Source organism: Bufo gargarizans, chromosome 3 (genome assembly GCF_014858855.1).
Source record: "Bufo gargarizans isolate SCDJY-AF-19 chromosome 3, ASM1485885v1, whole genome shotgun sequence".
Taxonomy (NCBI): domain Eukaryota; kingdom Metazoa; phylum Chordata; class Amphibia; order Anura; family Bufonidae; genus Bufo; species Bufo gargarizans.
The window spans coordinates 229,298,260-229,322,943 of NC_058082.1; positions in this window are offsets into that span (position 1 = coordinate 229,298,260).

The following is a 24,684-nucleotide window of genomic DNA, read 5'->3' on the forward strand; positions in this document are numbered from 1 at the left end:
TGATATTTCGCCATAAATTCAGAAATTCTAGAATTTGCCATCTCCAGTCATTATTTCCTCAATTTGCGTGTATTACGCGCGCAATACAGGCATGGATCACTTTTGCTAAATTTGTTAAGCTGCTAGAAGTTTCCTGAGACTGGAGAAAATGGTTGGCAGCAACTTTCGTGACTGTGAGGAAGATCTCCTGATGGAGTGCTCCATTATATTTGCGATTGCGCAAATCTGCACTAATGATGTGCATATTTTTGGCGCAATACATGCATCTTCACATTTTATCAGGTCTGAGTAGATATTACTGATTGGTGCACTAAGTATTGATGTGACATCACAGCGCTATGTCTGTAGCATGTATGTATGGACAGCAGAGAGACAGTAATTCCTATCACACTACCTAACACCCTGCCCTGGAACCTATCAGCTACACTATATCACTATCTAACCTACACTATCTCCCACTAACTAAAAATTTGCAATTAGAATATCCGCGCTCAACACCGCTCCCCCAACCTTGTGTTCCAAATGCAGGGCCTCTCCTTACAAGCAGAATGAGCCTCTCCACATTGATTGCTTTGGGTGCCTTCAGCATGGTCCAAATTGCTCCCCAAGGGCAGTAATCTTCTACAAACACTCCTTTCTCATGCACTGGCTGGAGCCACGCGCTGTGAAACGCAACTTACTGTCTTTAAATCCCTTCACTGTTGCTAATTTACTTGCGTTTAAAATGCAACGCAGTAATGCATGAAAAACAATGCTCATGTACACAGAACCATTGAAATGAATGGGTCCGGATTCAGTGAGGGTGCAATGCGTTCACGTCACGCATTGCACCTGCACAAAAATAGGGGGAGAAAGGGGCCTTACACTATACAGCAGATACTCTTGTTTGGGGGGGCGTTTCAGAGCTGATAGATTCCCTTTAAAGGGAAATTGTCAGCTCCCATGTTGCACTCACTGAGGGCATCATAGTGTAGTGACACACCCACTGAATTCAGCATTCTGTCACTCCGGTAGTTTTAGAGTACTGGCCTGCTAAAGCCTGTAGCATGTGCCAAGATATGAGTTCAATGAAGCATGCTGCCCCCATCCTCCTCCACCTCCGGGCGACGCTTAACAGTTTTCTTTTCTGTCCCTTTAAAGTAAAACACCAGGTAATACGGATTAATTAAATAGATCAGGTAAGTGAACATATCATACCAGATGCTTAAATTATTTATAATTGCCTCTCCAAGTAAATGTTTGAAAGTACAATGGCAATCCTGCTGCAAAATACAAGGGTTGCAGTACATGTTTTCAGAACCACACCCCTCTTTTCATATCTGCCTATTCTAGGTAACTACTCCTGTACATCTATATACAGTAAGCTAAAGCACCTGCAGCTCTAACCAGTTCAAGCATGGTTACCATTATACTTGGGCAGTAGCGTAACTAGAAATGACTGGGCCCCACAGCTAATTTTTGAATGCCCCCCCTCCACACACACAATCCCAACAACTTCTGCTTCTGCGTAACCCCCTTCTCCCATGCAACCTTCACTCCTGTAGCTATTCAAGTCCTCCTCCAGGGTGGGCCCCTTATAAGTTGTGGCCCCAAAGCAGCTGCTTCCCTTTTTTCCCCTTTAGCTACCCCCCTGTACTTCGGTTAGTCTTAGATAGTTAGACTATGGGAAACATATCAGTATGGTGAAAGAGAAAACCCATCCTTACTTGCTACTCTTACCCTGGGTTCACACCTGAGCGTTCTGAAAGGAGCGCTCTGTATGCGCGATTTCCCGGCGTTTGCAATCGCGCATACAGAGACATTGTCGCGCATTCCCGAAAGTCTATGTACGGGAACTCGCGACAAGACACCCCAAAGAAGCTCATGTACTTCTTGGGGCGTCAGGCGTTTTACAGCACGATCGTACGCGCTGTAAAACGCCCAGGTGAGAACCATTCCCATAGGGAAGCATTGGTTTCTCCTTGTTGAGCGTTTTACAGCGCGTAGGAACGCGCTGTAAAACGCTCAGGTGTGAACCCAGCCTTAGGCTGCAACAATGTGGTCTGACAGCAGAATCCGCACGCTGGCCGGCAGGGGGCAGATAGGAGAACCAATCAGAGTGCTCAGCACTCTATTTAAAACTGGCTTTTCCTGATTCCTGTGTCAGTAATTGTATCCTACAACAAGGCGTACTATATTAGATTGCTATTGTGGATTCTTGTTTTCTGACCCAGATTCCTTTGACTACTCTGGTGGATTAACCCTTTCTTAAAGGGGTTGTTCGGTTTCCTATATTATATGAAGTCGGACGCCCACCGATCTGATATTGATGAACTAAGAATATGAAAATACTAATCGGAAATTAGACAACCCCTTTTACCCTACTGGTATTGACTTAAACGGTTGTCCAAGTTCAGAGCGGAACCCAGACATACCCACAATTTCACCCAAGCAGCCCGCTGATGCTAGCATCGGAGCATTTCATGCTCTAATGCTCTCCTTTGCCCTGCACTGAATCCAACATTGTGTTATTATAAACCAAAAAACTGGATTGTGCAGGGCAAGGAAGAGCAATAGAGCATGACATGCTCCAATGCTAACATCAGGGGGTAGCCTGGGTGAAATTCTAGGTATTCTATTCTGTCAGTTGCAGTTCCCTCCTGGCTTCGCCTCTGCTAACCACCTGTTCCCCCACCCTTGTACTCTCTGTTACTAGGTGATTTTGATTCTTGGCGACATTTGATTATGCTCTATTCTGTTTGTTCCACCAGTTGGCGAATACTCTGCAAGAGGCAACCTGGGGATTCATAACAAAGTCTGGATCTTGGTACAGGCATTAAAGGGTGAATACCTCTGGTTTCTTAGATTCTGCTAACCAGTGTGCCCAGCACAGAGTCTGAACATGGAAGGTCTGTTTTTAAATAGGCAAGTTAAACCATAAAGGCATGTCAGATATACAGACAATAAAACATGCTACCCATGGGATAAGATGCAAGTGTCCAATCAAAAACCACAAAAAATAATGATATATTTGCAAGTATGCATACTCTTATGTGGCTTTCCGAATACACAAATTTTATATTTACATACCGTATATCTTATTTTTTGTGATGAGCAGCAGGGGAAATATTCGAATTCGCAATATATCACAAATATTTAGGTGAATATTCGCCAAATATTATTGATTTTGTGATATTCGTAATACGCACGCACTATTAGCTAAATAAGTAATGAAAATGGTTGGCAGCAACTTTTGAGATAGTGAGGAAGAACTCCTGATCACGGTAAGTAATTGTACATTACAGCACTGTTTTAGATTAACATTCCATGCATGTCATAACAATAGCTTTATATGCAGATAGAGTTTTTCAAAGTATTTGAGATCGTGCAAATCGCCACTATTGATTCGAATATTTTAGCGCAATACATACAACTTCACCTTTAATCAGGTCTGAGAACATAAAACTTAGTATTGTAGTGACATCACAGCACTATGTCTGTAGCATGTATGTATGGACAGCAGAGAAATCTCTCTCACATGCACATTGCGCATTTATTTTCCTGCCACACACTATAACATATACTATCTAACACTAACTATATGGATTATATATTTCAGCTAACTATCTCTATATCCTACACTACACCCTGCACTGGACCCTATCAGCTATTCATCTACACAATTCCCTATTACTATCTAACACTAACTATCTGGAATATTTATATGCGATTTGGAATGTAATTTGAAAAAGCACAGCGCAGTATTCAAGCTCCTCTCTCTCTCACATAAATCTCCACAAAATGCCTGCTGGCGAGTGTCGTAATTTATATACCGATGGGGTAGGCAACTTTTCTATTGGTTGCTAGGGATGTTGCTAAGCTATGACAAAGCCTTCTCATTGGCCCACAAGCTAGAAGAAGGGAGCGATGATCACCTGATGTGTACTGTGTTAAAAAAATAAAAAAATAATATTCCTCATTACGAATATATAGCACTATGTTCTAAATATTCGAGAATTCTCGAAGTGCTAATATTCGTGATATAAAAATTCGTAATATGAATATTCGCGCTCAACACTACAACATTTTCACTATAATTTTCCATCAAAGATTGCCTGGGAAAATTAATGTTTATCACAGTCTACAGATGATTACATCCTGAAAGTGTTTTTAGAAATTACAGATATAATTTTCATTTAAGCCGAGTTTAAAATTATACTGCACAATGCATGTTCTTTTTATGAGTACTCAATTAAAAGTTTTTGGTTTAATAGTAATAATGGCTTTATTTTCTAAGTATCAAACTGACACAAATTATATTTTGCATGTTGATTATAATCACGTTCTAATTTTCGTTCCTCCGTCACATTGTTGACATGTTTGTCTTTAATTAAATCAAGGAAAAGAGATGCTCTGACAATGATTGCCGCTTAAGCTGACAGCATAATTGTTAATGCAAGATCATACCAAAACCACAACATTTAACTATATACCCTTACATCAGAAAATACACCTTTTGACATTGCACAAAAACTTTGCTGACAGTAAATTAAAACACGACATGACAAGAAATTATCCAGTGATGTATGTTAAAAATAGAACTGAAGACATAATATTTCATTTTTATAATCCAAGACAAACTAGTAGATAAAGATGAGCAAATGTGATAGGCCTCTTTCATACATCAGTGAATTACAGACCATTAATTTTAATGAGTTTATCGACACATCAGTGATTTTCCACTGACCAAGGCATACATTACTTTAGTCTATGATGCAGACCAAACTTGCCCAGCGATTTTCATGGACCATTGATAGGAGATGCTCTGGAAAATAATTTTCATCCAAGAAGTATACATTGAATATGGATGACATGCAGAGGGCAAAAAATGAACCAGACAGATTCTTCACGGACATCTTTGCAGATGAACCACTAACCATCTTGTCATAGATGTCATCAAGGATGTACAGTATGAAAGAGGCGTTACAGTGGATCACTGAATTACAATGATGAGAATGTCCAAGATTACTTACGATTAGCAAAAAAAAACTTGGGACTAGTGCGTGGATGGTGTGCGTGTCATACACAAGTATACAGTACTTGTAACTTGAGAATTAATATGATATAACCCATCAAGTCATGCATGCTTAGCCAATTAGAATATTTAGGATTTTTTCTGGCATTTTTAACAGCATTTTTTTTCTTGCAACACTTTAGACACTTTTTTGTTTTGGCTTTTTTCAAGCCCTATAGAGCAGCCCATGGGGAAAACACTGAAAAAAGTATACAGCGTGCTATATTTGAAATAAAAGCTCAACATGCTAAAAACACTCAAACACAATGCAGCAATGCAGCACCAAAAAGTGTAGCGTATTTTATAATGTACTGTAGTCTGTAAAGTAACATCTGGCTGCATAAAGAATGTGAAAGAAAGACATTAAAATGGCAAAAACAACAACAAAAACGCCCTTCTGAGCTTCATTTATGAAAAACTGTCTAACTGGAAAAGTGTTCTTTGTAGAGTTGAGCGGACACCTGGAATTTTGGGTTTGACGGGTTTGGCCGAACTTTGCTAAAAAGTTGGAGTTCGGAACCCGAACTTGACCCCGAACCCCATTGAAGTCAATGGGGACCCGAACTTTGGAGCACTAAAATGGCTCTAAAAAAGTAATGGAAAGGGCTAGAGGGTTGCAAAAGGCAGCAAAATGTGGTTAAGAGCATGGCAAGTGCTCTGCAATCAAATGATGATAGGGAAATGACTTAAAATAACATAAAATATGTAAAAATAAAAAATAAAAATCTTGATCTAGGAGGAGGAGGAGGTCCATATGGAGTAGGAGGTTGAGGAGGCGGTGGATGTGGCAGTGTAGGTGGAAGTGGCAGTGGAGCAGGAGGAGGTAGTCAATACAGTTTTTTGTTTTTGTTTTTATTTTATTTATTTTTTATTATTTTTTTGTTTAAAACATTGGGAAATATAAAAAATAAAACAAAGAGAAAGTGTGCTGGAGAACAATATCTAGGTGCGACCAGTATACATGTCTATTTTGCACAAGGTACGGACAAGTCCTGTGGGATCCCTGCCTGGTTCATTTTAATGAATGTGAGCTTGTCCACATTGGCTGTGGACAGGCGGCTGCGCTTGTCTGTGATAACCCCCTCCTGCCGTGCTCAACAAACACTCAGACAATACACTGGCTTCAGGGCAGGCCAGCACCTCCAAGGCGTAAAGGGCAAGCTCAGGCCATGTGCCCAATTTGGAGACCCGGAAGTTGAAGGGGGCAGACCCATCAGTCAGTACATGTAGGCGTGATGTCCACGATCCAATTGGATTTCTTCCCTATCAACTTTTAATGTTCTTTTTTGCGCCTACCATGGTGATCACAGGTAACGGGGAATCAGGGTTCCGTGCCGGAGAGGGAGCCTGAGAAATGGATACCACATCCAAGGGAGGTCAATGGCTGAAATCTGATTAGGTGGAGATGGTGGGACAAGTTATTAAAGCTCAAGCAACAAAGGAAGGCAGGAGGCGCGCGGCAATTACCTACTCCCGACTCGGGTAGGTAGTGATGATAAATAACAATACAGGACTCTTAAGATGCTTTTTTATTGGAATGAGTAATAAAAAATGACAGGGAATGTCACTGCAGTATTTTGAATGAGGAAACATTATACAGGAGAGGCCGTGCTGTCGCTTTGCTGACTCTAGATAACTTTTGCCTGATCGCACATCCCTGTGACGTCCACAATCAAATTGGATATCTTCCCTATCAACTTTCGATGTTCTTTTATGCGCCTAACATGGTGACCACCAGTAACAGGGAATCATTGTTTGATTTCGGAGAGGGAGCCTGATAAATGGCTACGGCTACTACTTCAAATCAAGGCAGCATGAGTTGCGAGCCTGCAGGTGAGCTGACCCTGTAATCGCTTATGTGTGCCAGGCTGCCCAGAGGCAATGACAAGCTGTCACAGGTGGATCGTCTGTGTTCTCTATATCCCTCCAGCCATGCACCAGTGATGCCCATGAGCTGGTTTGGTGCCACGCTGCTGTGAACACGGTTCCTCCTCCTCCATTTTCTCCTCCTCATCCTCCACCTCGTCATTCTCCAGAACTGTGCCCTGGCTGGACAATTGTGTACCTGGTGTATGTTGGTCCATGAACCCACCCTCGGAGCCACTTGTGAATGACTGGCCTGAAACCCTTGTAAATGATCCCTCTTCCTCCTCCTCCTGTGCCACATCCTCTTCCATCATCGCCCGAAGCCTTTTTTCAAGGAAACATAGAAGTGGGATTGTAATGCTGAGAACGGTGTCATCGGCACTGGCCATGTTGGTGGAGTACTCAAATTAGCGCAACAAGGCACACAGGTCTCGCATGGAGGCCCAATCTTTGGTGGTGAAGTGGTGCTGTTCCGCAGAGCGACTCACCCATGCGTGCTGCAGCTGAAACTCCACTATTGCCTGCTGCTGCTCGCACATTCTGGCCAGCATGCGCAAGGTGGAGTTCCACCTTGTGGGCATGTTGCATATGAGGGGATGAGCAGGAAGGCCGAAGTTACGCTGCAGCACAGACAGACGAGCAGCAGCAGGGTGAAAACGCCAAAAGCGCGCACAGACGGCCTGAACTTTCTGCAGCAGCTCTAACATAATGGGGTAATTTTTCAGAAAATGCACCAGGCAAGGGATGTGTGTCAAACCGGCTAGGCCCAGAGCTGCTATGAGATTTCTCTCATTATCACACACCACCAGGCCGGTCTTGAGGCTCACTGGCACCAACCACTCATTGGTCTGCTGTTTCATGCCCGTTCACAGCTCCTGCATGGTGTGGGGTTTGTCCCCCAAACAGATATGTTTCAAAACTGCCTGCTGTCGTTTACCCCTAGCTGTGCTGAAGTTGGTGGAGAAGGTGTTACACTGACCGGATGAGGAGGCGGTTGATGATGAGGAAGCGGAGTAGGAGGAGGAAGCAACAGGAGGCAAAGAGAAATGCCCTGCAATCCTCAGTGGAGGAAGGACATGCGCCAAACTGCTATCCGCCCAGCTGCCACTGCATTTACCTGGGTGTTAGGGAGATATAACGCCCCTGACCATGCTTACTGGTCCACGTATCCGTAGTTATGTGGACGTTGCCACAGATGGCATTGTGGACTTTGTCCCCCATTTGGTTATTCAGGGAAGGGATGGCTCATCTGGAAAAGAAGTAGCGGCTGGACACACCGCACTGTGGGACAGCCACCGTCATCAGATTCTTAAAACTGTCCGTGTCGACCGGACGGAATGACAGCATTTCAAAGGCCAGGAATTTGGAAATGCTGGCATTCAGGGCCAGTAATCGCGGCTGCGTAGGGGGGTACTTTATCTATCGCTCTAGTTTTTGGAAGATAGACAGCTGAACGCTTCCATGGGACATTGTGGAGATGCTTGGTGACCAAGGTGGTGGCGTTGCTGCCACATCCTCTGTTTGCAGGGTGGCAGATGCCACTGTCACTCCACAGGGGATAAAGAGGCCGAGACTGCAGCAGAAGAGGAAGCAGGAGGAGCCAGAGACCTTTCTTGGTTTTTGAGGTGCCTACTCCACTGCAGCTTGTGCTTTGCACTATGATTCCTGGTCCTGCAGGTTGTGCTCAGGTTTGGAACGTTTATACCTTGCTTCAGCCTCTGATTTCACAGCGTGCAAACCACTCGTGTCTTGTCGTCAGCACATTATCTGAAGAACTACCACACCAGGGAACTCCTGGAGCTGGCTTTGGTGTGCTGGGTCCCTTGCTGTGGTGGGCAGTAGCAGGCGTGTCACCAAAAAATGTACTGCCTAGGGGACGGCCGCTCCGCTTTTGCACCCTGTTCCCTCTTCTGCTGTGCTGGTGGCTCTGTGTGACCACTGCCTCTTTCTCCGAACTAGACAGGTCACTCAAATGACCTTGATTCCATGTAGGGTTAAGGACCTCATCGTCCTCCACATCATCTTCCACCTAGTCTTCACCCCTGCCCTCCTTGTCGTCTGCAGACTGCAGTAAGCCGCAGCGGTTGGCACCTGTGTTTCGTCATTATGCGAGATGTGCTGCGGTGGTCCTCCCATGTACTCATACTGAAACATAAGTGTTTGGGCATCAGTGCACTCAATCTCTTCCACTTCTAGGGCAGGGCTATGTGGATGTCCCAGGGAAACCCTGCCAGCAGAGTCAATAAAAAGCAGAAGAGACTGCTGCATGACAGGTGGCTCAGACTGTTTGGCTGATTTGCAAGGGGGTGAGGTAAAAGACTGATGGCCATGGGCTGCAGGTGCCAACTCTGATCTTTCAGCCACCCAATCTACTATCGCCTGTACTTGTTCTGGCCCTACAAAATAACGCTGAAGGTTTTGTCGCCTACTCGCACCCGAGGAAGGTGTTTCACTTGGGCGTGCAGCTGTAACAGATCGACCACGTCCTCTCCTTGCAACAAGAGCTCCACCAACACCAGCAGCACCACGACCAGGGCACGTCCCTTGTTTGACGCTCTCCAAATTTTTTGCGGTCACCCACCGAAACAGACTTTTTATTAAATTTTGTTCCTTGTGAACAATGCAGAGCAGGGTTTTTTGAAGGCCAAAATGGGTTAATGTGACCCAACAATGGAACAGACGAATTTTTAAAATTTCGGTCCCTGTCACCTAAGCAGAGCCTACTCGCCTACTCGCACCCGAGGAAGGTGTTTCACTTGGGCGTGCAGCTGGAACAGATCGACCACGTCCTCTCCTTTCAACAGGAGCTCCACCAACACCAGCAGCACCACGACCGGGGCACGTCCCTTGTTTGACGCTCTCCACATTTTTTGCGGTCACCCACCGAAACAGACTTTTTATTAAATTTAGTTCCTTGTGAACAATGCAGAGCAGGGTTTTTGGATGGGGAAAATAGGTTAATGTCACCCAACAATGGAACAGACGAGTTTTTTTAAACATATTGCCCGGTCTACTATGCAGTGCAGGCAGCAAAGGTACTTCATTGCCCCCCAAAAAAATTCTCACACACAATGAAACTTTTAACTGTATTTCTTTAACTACCAGAGATGCAGCACAGGGCAAAAAGGTACTTTATTGCTCCCAAAAAAAGGTTTTTCTTAACCGTGGTTTTTACTGGTTTTATTTGACTGACAGGAACGCAGTGTAGGCCGCAAATGTACTTTCTAGCAACAAATATTTGAATTTTTCTACAAAAAATGTAACTGCAGTATTTGGTGATTTTATTGGACTCTCAGAAATGCAGCACAGGGCAAAAAGGTACTTTATTGCCCGAAAAAAGTTTTTTTAACCCTAAATGAAACAGATGGATTTTACTAATATTATATTTCACTCTCACAGATGAAGCACAGGGGTTTTTACATAAAAAATGGTGGATATGTCACCCCTACAATGAAGCAGATGTATTTGCTGAACTTATGTGCCTGCCTGTCACATATGCAGTACAGGCCTCAGAGATACTTTACAACTAAAAATGTAAATATTTCACCCCACAATGGAACAGATGGATTTAACTGATTATATTTCACTCTCAGAAATGCAGCACAGGGGTACTTTACAGAACAAAATGTGTCACCCCCTGGGTCGCTGAACTCACAGACTGTATTGTTTTCCCTTCCCCTAGCACATATGCAGTGCAGGTGCACTTTAAAAATGGGTATATGTCGGCCACTGAACTACAAGAACAGGATTAAATGATCGTCCCTGGCACATATGAAAATGTTGCATTACACCCCCAAAACAAAAAACGCTGCAGCTCACTGACTTCACACCAAGTGCAGATATCAGAGTCTTTCCTAATCTCTCCCTTACAGCAGCAGCATCCTATCCCTACAACTAGTAAGAGCAGAGTGACGTGCGGCGCTACATGACTCCAGCTTATATAGAGGCTGGGTCGCATGCTGCACTTGGCCAATTACAGCCATGCCATTAGTAGGCATGGCTGTGATGGCTTCTAAGAGCACACTAGTTAAACGTTTGTTGATTGGCTGCCCTGCAGCCTTTCAACAAGTGCCATTAAATCGATGAACACCAAACTTGAACCCATACTTTTACAAAAATGTTCGGGTCTGGGTACAAAAAATGTTCGTGTCTGGGTACAAAAAACCCTAAAGTTCAGGTTCTTTTGTCAGTATGCAGCCAAAGTCTAGGGTTTTAAACAGTTGTGGAAAAATTTAAGACTGAACTATGATGAGTTTTTTCGGGCAACACGACAAATTTCCCTGTAGTGCAGTTTGAACTTACCCCAACTTATATTTTCATTATTTAGGATGATTTATGGTTTTCTGACCCTGTATTTTGTAATAGTGTATATCCACAGACGGCAAATAAGTTGCAGCTGGATTCATTTTTCCATCACATTATACATTGCTCATTTCCATGGTTATGACCACCCTGCAAACCATCAGTGGTGGCCGTGTTTGCACACTATAGGAAAAAATGCCAGCTTATCTGATGGCTGGGACTGTGGGAGCTCATATAGGCTGGTCCATTTTTATATAATGTGCAAACACGGCCATCACTGATGGATTGCAGGGTGGTTGTAACCATGGAAACCAGCCGTGTATAATGTGATGGAAAAATGAATCCAGCCAGCAAAGGAGACAATATGTACAATCACAGTACATTAATAAGTGCCTTGTATTAACTTATTATCTTTGATAAATGCTGTTTGTTGAAGTGGCACAGTCTCTTTAAAGATAAATAATTCCTACTACCCCTTAACTCTTTCAAGACACACCCTATTTTTATTTTTCAATTATTATATTTTTTTTTCTCAATGTCCTCCAAGAGCTATCATTTTTTTTTTTTTTACTCTTCTGTTCACATAGGCATATGAGGGCTTGTTTTTCATGGGACAAGTTAGTTATTTATACTAGCACCATTTAAATTGTAATGGAAAATCGGGAAAACATTTTAGTGGCTTAAAACTGGAAATAATTGGCAATTCTGAAAAGCTTTTTTGGTTTTTGTTTCTAAGGCTTTCACATTGCACTAAAAATGACATGCCGACTTTATTCTGCAGGTCAGTATGATTACATTGATATTAAATTTATATAGTTTTTACTGTTTCACTACTTTTTGAAATAAATAAATACCTTTGAAAAACATAACAGTTTACAGAGGTGTTTGAGGGCCTCTTTTTTGTTGAGCAAGCTGTAGTTTTTATTTGGGAGTAAATACAACTTTCTAAATTACATTGTATTTTTTTTTTTTTTTAGGGGGGGATACCTTAAAACAGCAAATAGGCCATTTTAGTTTTTTCCATTATGGCATTCACCATGCAGGAAAATATTATTTATATATTTTTATATTTTAATATGTCAAACATTTTCAGAAGCAGAAATACCAATTATATTTTTTATATATTTAATCGTTTTTTTTATTATTATTATTTTTTAAGTAAAACTGGGAGAGAGTTGGTGTTTTAAATTTTCACTATTTCTGTGGGGTTTTAAAGTTTTTTAAAGTTTTTTATTGCAATTTATAGTCCCCTTAGGTTGCTAAAATAGAATGCTATTGCAGTCTATGGGCTTTTTACTGGCTCTCAGGCCTTGCTTTGGACATAGCTAATATTGTTATATAGATCATTCCAAACTGTGAGCAGGAAACTACAGACCCATAGATGAATGTCTAAAGTAAAAGAAAGGGTATAGGCCAGTGCACAGAGTACAGTAGCATGTTCAGCTAAATTACTGTCATAGGCAGACAGCCCACTCAGTCATCTACAGGCCACTTACATCATCTGCAAGAGGCAGCTCAGAGTAGGGATGGTGACAGCAGCAAAATACACAAGGTTTGAATTTGTGTTTGTCACCCGGAGGCTAAAGATAAGCACTTATAGGGTAAGTATGCATGACACCACAGTCCCTGGAGGTATATATTAGGCACTCACCTATAGTATGGTTATTGGTGCAGTGATATGTGGTGCCCTGGAGAAGGGAAACTTCGAAGACTGGGCATTTGTGGACATTTGTCCCTGCTTCCCCTATGCAAAATCATAAATTCTTCACTTTATTTCACTTTAAAGGGTTGTGATGTTGAATACTTTTGAGTTAATAAATACAAAAGTATTAAAGGAGTTATACCTTTATAGGCTAACCAGAAAAGAAAAAAAAACACATTGCAAGCTTTCAGAGCACAAAGGGTCCTTCTTCAGGCTAGAATAACTTTCACTGACATACTGTTTAATACTGGGTAACTGCATTTTATATTTATGTTTTGATATATATCCTGTGTTTGCACAGCACTGTGGAAAGGGTTATTGAATACTGATAGAATTTTGGTACTTTCTACCAAATAATGAGAAGCTTGTAATGTGCTGTACGGGCACACGGCAGGGTGCAGAAGAAAAGGAACGTCATATGGATTTTGGAGGGCAGATTTAATTGGGATAATTTTAAGTTGCAATATGACATTTAAAAACCCCTGATGCACCCCTAGAGTAAAATCTCCAAAAAACTGACCACATTTTTTAAATTATATGATAAGGTGACAGTTTTATTGGTACTATTTTGTGGTATATATGACTTTTGATTGCTCTTTATTACGCTTTTTGTGAGGCAAGGTAACCAAAAAATCTATAACATGATAGTAGTCAATTAAACCATTTTAAGCAAATGTAACATATATATATATATATATATATATATATATATATATATATATATATGTTACATTTGTTTAAAATGGTTTAATTGACTACTATCTTGAGATATATATATATATATATATGTATATATATAATGAAAGGAGTCATATGAGGTTTTTGTTTAATATTATAAATAATGGCAATTATTATTTATTTCTTGTTGAAACATTTTTATGCACCGGTAGTTCAAAAGAGAATAATAAAAAAACCATGATGTGGAAAAACAAAACACATTAAACAATATTTCTTATTTGTCAAGACAAAATAGGACAAGAGTCCCCTGATGAAACTTATTAATAGAACATTTTGTAACATTTGAAGTAACAACCAAGACATCACTAGATAAGTTTTCATTTTTCTTTTTTTTTATTATTCAGTTTATTCTACATTTCTTAAAAGTAGTTTTTCGCATTACATAATGGGATCTGCAACCAACGGCCCTTTTAAACCTAAAGCATAACATTACAAGATGAGTATCATATCATATCCATATTCTCAACTGATGCCAAATGTGTTCAAAAGCATAGGATAGTGGTTCATGTAATGTACTATGGTATTTTTCATTTGCAAGTGCAGGACAAGATACATGAATAGCAAGTTGGTTGGCTAAGTTTAATAGGAACAATTCGTGATTTTAGACTGGTCTAAAGGTAAATAAATCAAATTCTGCTAAAACTCGTAAAGTTATTGCAACATAGTTACACTTGCCAAAAGTAAATAAATTGATCTATGGGACATTTGTCTATCCTGTGTTTACATGTTCATATGTTTTTGTCACTTTTTTTTAAATATTAATAAATGAACAATAGATATGTCAATAAACAAATCTAAATGGCTATAAATCACCAGGCTGAGGGTGCTGGCATACATTGTGGCTGTGCTTATTTTTTAATTTGGGGGAAAAAAGCATGTGTTTGTCAAAAATCGCATCCGGTTTTTGCAACAACATACCAGTGGTTATGGTGCTTTCCCTTCCAGCAGAGGGAAAAAAGCGAATCACACCCAGTAAAACTGAATTACATTAATTACAAACTGAGTTACATTACTGTAATATTAGTCTGCTGTGTGTTTTTCATTACTGGAAGATAATGCACCATGACCGCAAATATGTTTTTTCAAAAACCACACGTTTTTGAAAACCACATACATTTTTAATGCATTTTTTGTAGCATCTAGAATACAGCATAGCCACAATGTGCAACAGAATCCGGATTGAATATGTGGTGAAAACTATCATGGAAGGGATGTATGAACCACAATGTTTCTATTAGAACATTGCACCATGGTTGAAGGTAATTTTCTGAAATATATCAAAATATGTATTTCTATGTTGAATATATATACCAAGAAAGACAAGCCGTAAGGCTATGCAAATCAAGGAAGTAGTAGGTGTCTGCAAATGATCACATTTTCAAGCACCTAGCTCCAATCTGTAGTATGTGGGAATGACATACTGTAAAAGCCAGATTGAAATCACAGCTTTTAACACGAAGCCTTAAAATCCAATCAAGTTGTATGGGTTGATTGTGTGATTTCTCCAGTACATTAACTGAGAGGGACATAGCACTTGAACTTAGAGATCTTAGTTTATCACTCCAGCGTATTGCTAGGTGCCAAGGTTAAGATGTCAGCACAGTCCAATTTTGCATGTCCCGATGGTTTGGACAACAACTGGAATGACATCAAGAGGTACACAGAAGAGAACAGCTACAAGGACAGATTATATGATTAAAGCAATAATGAGTAGTGATCCATTCTGTACTGCAAGTGAAATTGAACATCACATCTCATGCCTAAGGCAGCAAACAGTGTCTACACAACCGATCAGAAAGCTTTTGCACAACAGAAGTCAAGCTATAGGTGTTCCATTAATCTAATGCCCCTGCTCTCTAAGGCTATCATGGAGCGCAGCAAGATGGTAATGGAGGCTTGAATAGAGGTCTATCCTCTTCAGTGATGAGTCCTGCTTTTGTCTCAGATGCAATGATAGCCAGAGATTGGTATAGAAACCATGTGGGCAACACCATGAAGAGACCTTCACAAGGGACCATTGCACCAGTTCTACCCCTGGGATTATGGCGTTGGAAGGAATAATGTACAGTACCCCAACCCCTCTAGTCTTGTCATTTCAGGTACACTAACAGCCCGGCGTTACATTGATTTGGTCATGGAACCAGTTGTATGGCAATGCCTTAGAAGTGTTTCAGGAGCCTTTTTTGAACAGGACAATGCCAGGTCACATGTTGTTCATGGCCAACACGTGCTACAATGGCCGGCATGAGCACATCTGTGACATCATTAGTTGGCAATTGCAAAGGGAGCTGCCAACAATAGATCTTAATGATTTGCATGGCAGAACATTACTCAGATAACCATTAATAATATCATCGATAACATGCCAAGATGTGTAAGTGTAGGTATTTCTACACATGGTGCTCATACTTGATAATGAAAAACACAAGATAATTTTTATATTTTATTTCCATTTTGTATCATTTGCATATGTTTAACTTGTCTATTGATTCTGCGATTTCCATAATTCCACAACCTTTCCTTCTTGGTGTTGCAATTTCAATATTGAGGCGGATATGTTGTTTAAATATATTCATTTTTTAGAGAGTTCAATTTCTAATTCTAAATTCAGAGAGCTACTAATGAAAAAAAAATGGAAACACTGTTTAATCTTCCTACTTGTTGACTATGTATTAAAATTACTGTAAGGGTGCATTCACACGACCATAAGTGTTTTGCCCATTCTTGTCCTGGTTTCAGCTGAGCCCCATTCAAGTCAATAGGGTTGAGCTGCAATACCAAGCACTGACACTATACAATGTACCACGCTGTCCTTGGAAAGCTGCATGGAGCCTCCATCACGCACCAGAGCTCCGGTGAGTACAGCTGCTCCCTGAAACAGCTGATTGGTTATTGCTGACCACCGCTGATGCAATAATAATGACCTATCCTGAGGATGTCATCATTATCTTTTCCACGAAAAATCCCTTAAGATGTACAGTCACATGTCCAAGACAGCTATAGCTTACCCAGTTTCTCAGGTTAGCAAGTGCTTGCATAAAACTATACAAAAGCACAATGTAGTATGAAAGGCCCCTCACCTTAGATGCTTCAGTTACTATTGGCAACTCAAATCAAAGAAGATGTAACTTTCCTGGAATCACTTATTGTATAGAACTAGTATCTGACCATTATTTGGTGACTTCAATTTAGAGCTTTATTAGAGCTGAGTCATTGTATCTAAGCCTGCAATGTTGGAAAAGTTCTCTTATAGACATGCTGTGTATAAAATATATATAGTTTGTTTTGGGGAAAAGGGTCAAAACATATGTCTTGGGGCTGGGGCTTAAGACCCTAGCATAAAACCTGGCTGCTAGTGGTGCATTGATGGGTAACTTAAGAAACACAGTGATGCTGCTGAAAAGATATGGATGGGTGACAGCTGGCGAGCATGAGGAGAAGTTGTGCAGAAGGCCTAAGCTGAACTTCTGCATTGGGGCCGGTGAACCTTTAGTTATACCCTTGAGTTTCTGTATTTATTTCTCGTAGAGCCTCAATGAGTTCCATAGGCTTGAAATATCTCGCTTTGCACATAATGAGTCTATCTCATATGTTAGTTTTACCTTTTAAGTTGCATTACTGAAATAAATTAACTTTGCATGGTATTCAAATTTTTCGAGTTTCACCGGTATTCATTTATTTCAGTAATGCAACTTAAAAGGTAAAACTAACATATGAGATAGACTCATTACATGCAAAGCAAGATATTTCAAGACTTTATTTGTTATAATTTTGATGATTATGGCTTACAGATTATGAAACCCCAAAATCTTAATTTTGAGGAACCCTTTGCTCAGGGGGTATGGATTAATTAGCTGACTAGAGTGTGACAATTTGAGCCTAGACTATTCAACCTTTTCACAAAATTCTAATTTTAAGCTGCATTAATGTAATTCCTTTTAATTTACATTAATGAAATAAATGGACTTTTGCATGATATTCTAATTTGACGAGTTTCCCCTGTATACTATATAACCTAACTATCATTGCACATCATCCTGCCTATCTGACTTGTTACACACAGGTGTCTTTAATGCTCAGTAGAACACTGAAGACTGAAGAGAGACTTTTCTTAGCAATAATATCATTTAAAAGTCACCCTGATTTTGGAACATTATCTACAGTAATACTATATGAGTAGTAGTGCAGATCACAATTTTTTATTTTCTTACTGCCCTCCATTCCCCCCACTGTCAGTGTTCAAAGCTGTATTGAAATTAATTGTCAGGACTGCTATGCATGCACTCATGAGTCCTCTCCGTTATGTTTGCACAGCAGTCTGGACTGTGTATTGCAGTGCAGCTCTGAACGCTGAGAGTGGGGGAACCGAGGTCAGTAGGAAAATAAAAAATAGTGATCTGGACTCCATATCTGCAGTATACTCTATCACAGTAGATAATAGTCCAAAATTGGGGTGACAGATTCCCTGTAAACAAAAATGACCGTTACACTTTAAGCTAAGAAACACAATGGTGTTCCAGGGTGGACATTTACTTTAAAGTCACTACATGGATAATATGTAATGTTTCTACCTAGATAAGAATTTATTTTAGAATATATGAAAACTGGATTTTTTTTAATTCATCCTACTATAGTACTTTCACACTTGCGGCAGAGGATTCCGTCAGGCAGTTCCGTCGCCAGAACTGCCTGCCGGATCTGGCAATCGGGACTCAGACGGGTGGCATTTGTCAGATGTATACAGATGCGGATCCATCTGACAAATGCATTGAAATACCGGATTCGTCTCTCCGGTGTCATCCGTCTCTGCGCAGTTCCGTCAATCCAGCAATTTTTATGCTGGATCCGGAACTAATACATTTCAATGGAAATGAATGCCAGATCCGGCATTCCGGAAAGTGTTCAGGATTTTTGGCCGGAGAAAAAAAAAAAGAGGGACTGAACTGATGCATACTTAACGAAATGTTCTTCATTCAGAATGCATTAGGATCAAACTGATTAGTTTTTTTTCCGGAATTTAATACCAGAAAAGAAAAACGCTAGTTTGAAAGTACCCTTACTTCTTCACAGGGCAGATTTATAATGTTAGATATCTGGAATTTATAACTTTATTGTGGTATGAAAGAGCTACTGATTAGAATAAAATGTAAACTGGGAAACTGCGCTAAAGTATTTTTATATTCAGTAAAACATCAAACTTTGTTACTTTAAAATGACAGTATTCTAAGCTACGTTTTGGGAAAGAAGTCCCAATAACCTAAGCATTAACAGATTACGACCACACAGTCAGCAGGTGTACTTTAAACTCTCATAATGGTAATTACATATAAATCCTTTAATGTCTCTCAATATTTCCAAGCCATAGAACGACCTAAAATAGTTGCCATGTTTTTTTATTTTATTTAATTTAATATTTCTGTTTTGTATAACATACCCTAAAGTAATTAACATTTGTTTAAATGCCCTCTTCCTGTAAGTTCTTATCTAGCATGAATCCAGGCTCATTTGAGTTCAGGATTTACAAAGATCCTCAATATGTCCATGCAAGTAGAAATCAATTGTGGAAATGAGTCCAGATTAGAGTGTTGATTCTGTAAAGTTTTCAATTTCAGCTTCAATTAACTTAAGTCATTTTACCTGTCGATAACCATATTAAGTGGCAGGTACATAACTGTATACCCCCAGCTAAACTAAAGCAAGGGAAGCTGATACTTGACAGACACTGAATTCAATTTATATGTTTGGCCAGTTGAAATAACAAATTAATTACGCAGATGTTCTGCTGTTTGAATCTATGCTGAACAAATTTCTTGCCAAAATGCAAAAGGAGACAGTGTTCTGAGCATGAAGGAACAAGCCATTTCTTAGCACAACTTAGGTAATGAATGATTTTTTTCTGGATGACTGATGCTGAAAGAAGCTGCTTAAGTTTTTTTAATCACTTAGACTTATGTGTCATTCAAAGTCAATTTTGAACGCAGGTGTTCTGGGAATGTGAACTAAGGAACTTTATTTGATGCTATGTTAATATGATATATCATTTGATCATCAAATACGTTGAATACCAGCATTTAGTAATGTTTATAGATGTAATTATTTCTATTGAATGTAAGTGAATAGTTTGGCAGGGAGTGTCCTCTAAATACCCCTGAAACTCGATATGTTGCATCAAAATTGATCATAAATTCAGATAACAGAATTAAAATTGTCAGCATTGGAAATAATATATGTCACATCAGCATTATCGCGGTAAAAAGATCTACCCAAAAAAAATTCATGTACTGACACTTTGTTGGCCCCTTAAGTACATGTTACTAACATATGATCATCTGCTGTACTTCAGCAGTCTTCAGCAGGACTATCCTAGTCATAGGATAAACTGGGCCATAGGTTTCTTGCCATTCTTTAGGCCTCAGTCTGTTTTAGGGCTGCAGTCTACATATGGCAGGACTGTGCACAAGATGGCAGCAACCCAACATAGGCAATGTGAAAGCATCACTGCATCGTGCTGCCTGTACTGGGATGCTGACTTCACAATCCAAAGCAAGCCCCAGCTACTATGGCAATTGTGGGAAAATTAGCATGAATTTTATTAGGTATTGTAGCTATTGGCTTTGAGGAGTCACCTTCGGTTATGAGGGACTCATTTTGTATGGATGGGCACTATTGGCTATGGGATACTATCACTTTTGGAAGTAAAATTAGATGGGGAATTTTTACTATGTGGGGACACAATGTGGAGAAAGATTGGAGAAAATTACTATTTTCAGAGGTGATATTGGAGAATCGCTGGACACAGTAGACTTGAATATACTAATGTTTCAACTTGAAAAATCTCTTATACAAGAGACTAAAACCTGGTGGGACCTATGTACATTGCAAAAATATATTGAAAAAATATTGTTCCTCATGGATTGCATATCAAAAAGGTGGCTACTACAAAGTATTCCTCTGAATTTATAAGCAATGTGAGGATATCCCATCTAAGTGCTCCATCCGTTTGTTCATTTATAGTTATTTGAATAATTGAATTCTAGATTGAAAAATATCACCAAACTAGAAAAAAAACTACATAGTTGAGTCACATTATTATGACTAACAGCTGATATCCACAGTAAACACCATGTGTGCTAGTGACTCAGTAAGGTCCTGGCAGGCTGTCACAGGCATCTGGAGCCATGCTGACTGCAGTGCTTCCCACAGCTGATGGAGGGTACTTGGGGGAGGATCCATAGAGCAAACATAATGATCAAGGTGATCCCACAGATGCTATATTTGGTTCAAGTCTGTGAAAATAGGGAGCAGGGTAGTACTTGGAAGTCTTGGTCATGCTATTCCACCCTGTGTCTGCCATTTCTAGAGATGGGACATGTCACTGTCACTTGTCATGCTAGAAAATCCCATCTGCTTCAGGGAAAACAGCATTTATGGGTGTACATGATCTGCAAGGATAGATTCCTACTGAAATCAGTTGAGAGTTCCTTCCACATACCTAAATGAGTAGGCACAGAGAATGCCACAAAAACATTCCCCAGACTGTAATGCTGCCATGACCAGCTTCTGTTTTTCCAGCAATGGTTGCAGAGTGTTTGTTCTCTGATGTTTCTCGACTGACATACCAATGTCCACCAGTTCATTGAAGCAGAACATGCTACTCATCGGAGAAGGCAACCCTTTGCCAATCAGCGTAACTTCCTATTTCAATACTGGTGCAAAAAATTAAGCCTCTTCTGCTGATGCAACTTTTTTAGTAGAAGTGTAGTGAAAATACGTCTGCTTTGGAGCCCCATGCACAGTAGAGTATGCTGAGCTGTTGTTTTAGACACACCTCTAGTAGCCCCCTGGTGTATTTTGGTGTTTTTTTGCTTCATTGTAGTGTGTTGGTCCATCCTCATGCACCTTTGTAGTAGACATCATTGGCATGTGGTGCTCCGCACATTTGACCATTAACAATACACTTTAACCCCTAACAGCAAGCAAACAGCTCACAAACGGCACAGTTTCAGAATTACTGCCACCCTTGGGCCAACAGCCAATAATCAGTATTTTTTGCAACTGTTATACATTTTACCTATAACAGCAATGAGGGATACAGTGTGTGTGCAGACAATCTATTGCAAACTTTATGTACCCACCAAGCCAGCTCAAGGCAAGTGACTTTCTACATAAGCTATCTACTGCCATTGCTTATTGTAGGAAGTGGTCATAATAATGCAACTCGAACAGTGTATCATGGAGGTCAAGCAGTCTAAATATGACTTGCAGGACTATAAAATGGACACAGTTTATTCTTACAAACTCAAGTCACCAAAATCTATTGTAAATAAAACACCTAGGAACCACAACTGTTCCTGCTTGTTTCCAATAATCTAGCCTTGTAAATGTGCCAACAATCACCCAATGGATGAGCAAAATGTTTGTTCTTCGGGTGATCCTGTTGTTCTTGCAGGCACCACTAATCGTCATTTCTAGGCAGCAGATAATGCTGTCTAAGCCCAGTCCTCATACTGGGAAGGTGTTTACTGCATGTAAATGCAGTGATCTCCTTCACTGAGCGTGCAGCTGACTGCCGGGAATGTATGCTTCCTTCATGACAATCAGCCGCTCCATTGACCCGTCTAAACCCGTCTTTACATTATAATGTTAACTTTTAACATCAGTGGATTAAGAGGCCAAGTCCATTATAGGCTTAAAGTATTTTTTCCAATAATATTATCAAGAGGAGGCCCCTAGCCTGCATCTCCTTCTAAACAATTCATACATATCTGCTTCCTGCTGCTCTATTCCTGCATGCTGGATGCCATTCCTCCATCTTCCTGTCCCTGGCTTATGGACATGGCCACAAGGGGCATGGACATGTAAATTAGGAACATGTTACTTATGAAGCCAGTTATTGGCTGAAGTGGTGCATGTCCCTATCCCTGGCAGAAGAAAACAAGATAGGGACCGGAGGATGGAGGAACATGAGTCAGTATTTAGAACCGTAGCAGCATGGAGCAGGTTATAATCTTTAGGGAGGCAATGCAGGTTGGGGGACCTTTCTTTGATAGTCAACCCCTTCAAGACTGCCGCCGTACATGTACGACAGAAGACGTACATGTGAGACAGAAGTCCTTTCTTTAAAAATGGTGCCCAATCCAAAACGCAGTGGGCATCATAGTCACCAGGTTTCTGCTGTTTCACTGATCACAGACATTTAACCCCTCAGATGTCATAGTCAATTGTGACCACAGCATCTAAGACGGCTTTCTAGGGCCTGAGTGGTGGCCCGTGTAACAATTAGGAAAACCATTCGAACTTTGTGGTAGCATCAAGTGTTAGGAAAGCTCAAGTTTTTAAGTAGAAACAAACAAAAGAAAAATTACACAAATGTGGTATCACTGTAATTGTACTGACCCAAAGAATGAATGGAAAGGGTCAGTTTTACCACATAGGGAACACCATAAAAACGAAAACCATAAAACCATAGTAGGATTGCATTGTATTTTCCAATTGCACATTTGAAATTTTTTCCAGCTTCCCACATTTTATGCAACATTAAATGCGGCCATTAAAAAGTACAGCTTGTCCTGCAAAAAAACAAGCCCTCATGCAGCTTTGTGAAGGGAACAATAAAAAAGCTGCAGTTCTAGGAAGGCCAATAACAAACAGAAATGCAAAAACTATACCAGTCCTGAAGGAGTTAATATTCCTAGAAACCCCCTTTAAAAGTGCCATAAATAAATAAAAAAAATTGCAGATAGAGTTGAGTTCATATACTATAAGCATCCTATCTATTTGCAATATAAAATATTCTATTTATAGGCAAAACATTGTAAATTAGTGATCTCTAGTAGAAAAATCGGTTCTGTTAACTTTGACAAAATCTGTTACTGACTGTTTCTTCCAAAAATGAGTCACCTGGTTACTGTCAAACTACAAACTTTGTGGAGATAATTATTGTAATGATCCAATGATTATTTACTATCTCATACCTTGAAACAATAATGCATCAAAATACAGTAAATGTGCTTATTTTAATTATGTGACCCCTCTTATTATATGAATAAGACATAAAACAAGAGTTCTCTAGAAATCGGAAAATATAACTTCAAAATGGAGAAAACAACGGCTTTTGATGTTTTCATAATTATCTAGGCAAAATGATTTACATAAATAAGCAGAACTGCTCATCCTCATACATCCGCTTCCTATGTTGTGTATTAATGCCTATTTAGAAAAAGCATGTTCATTACACGTGATGTGATGGTAGATGGAGTGTAATTGGCTTTGAGGGTTTTTATCTGTTTAAATGGAAAGAGAGAGATGCTACTCAAAGGTGATGGCGATGAAAAGCTGATTACAGCTTTGGTATAATTTTGTTAAGATCTAACACAAAATGGTCCAAAGGTGGAGAAAGACAAGTATTTTACTGACCTTTCATATAAACGAAATAGTGATTAGAGTGAAAGAACATGTTTATTAGGTTATATGTGTACCAATCAGCCTTCCATTCATGAGAGGAGAAAATGAATTGACCATGCTACAACTCTCATCAATTTAGTATCAAAGTTTCTACCAAGTGGTATATAAAGTTTGAAGCAATAGTATGAGCTGTCACCTCTATTAGATTGGGTCCAAGGAGCAAACATTTTTAAAATACTATATTGTTTGAAATAATCAGCCATGAAAAATATTTTCATTCAGCCCCTACATTTTCAATCTGAAAACTTTTGTAAATGTATTTAATTAAAATGTTAGTATTCTCACAGTTATCTGCTAAAATGGATCTGCCTAGGTAGCACTCCATTATTTTTGTGGACCGTATGTGGAACCATTCACTTCAATTGATCAGCCAAAAAAATGGAAGTTACTTCGTGTGCATTTCGTTTCCATATGTCCACATTTCCGTTCCACAAAAAAATTCAGCATTATTATTGTCTGCATTACAGACAAGGATAGAAATGTTCTATGAAGGGCCAGATGTTCAGTTTCGCAAAATACGGAATGCACACGGATGTCATTCATATTTTTTGTGGATACG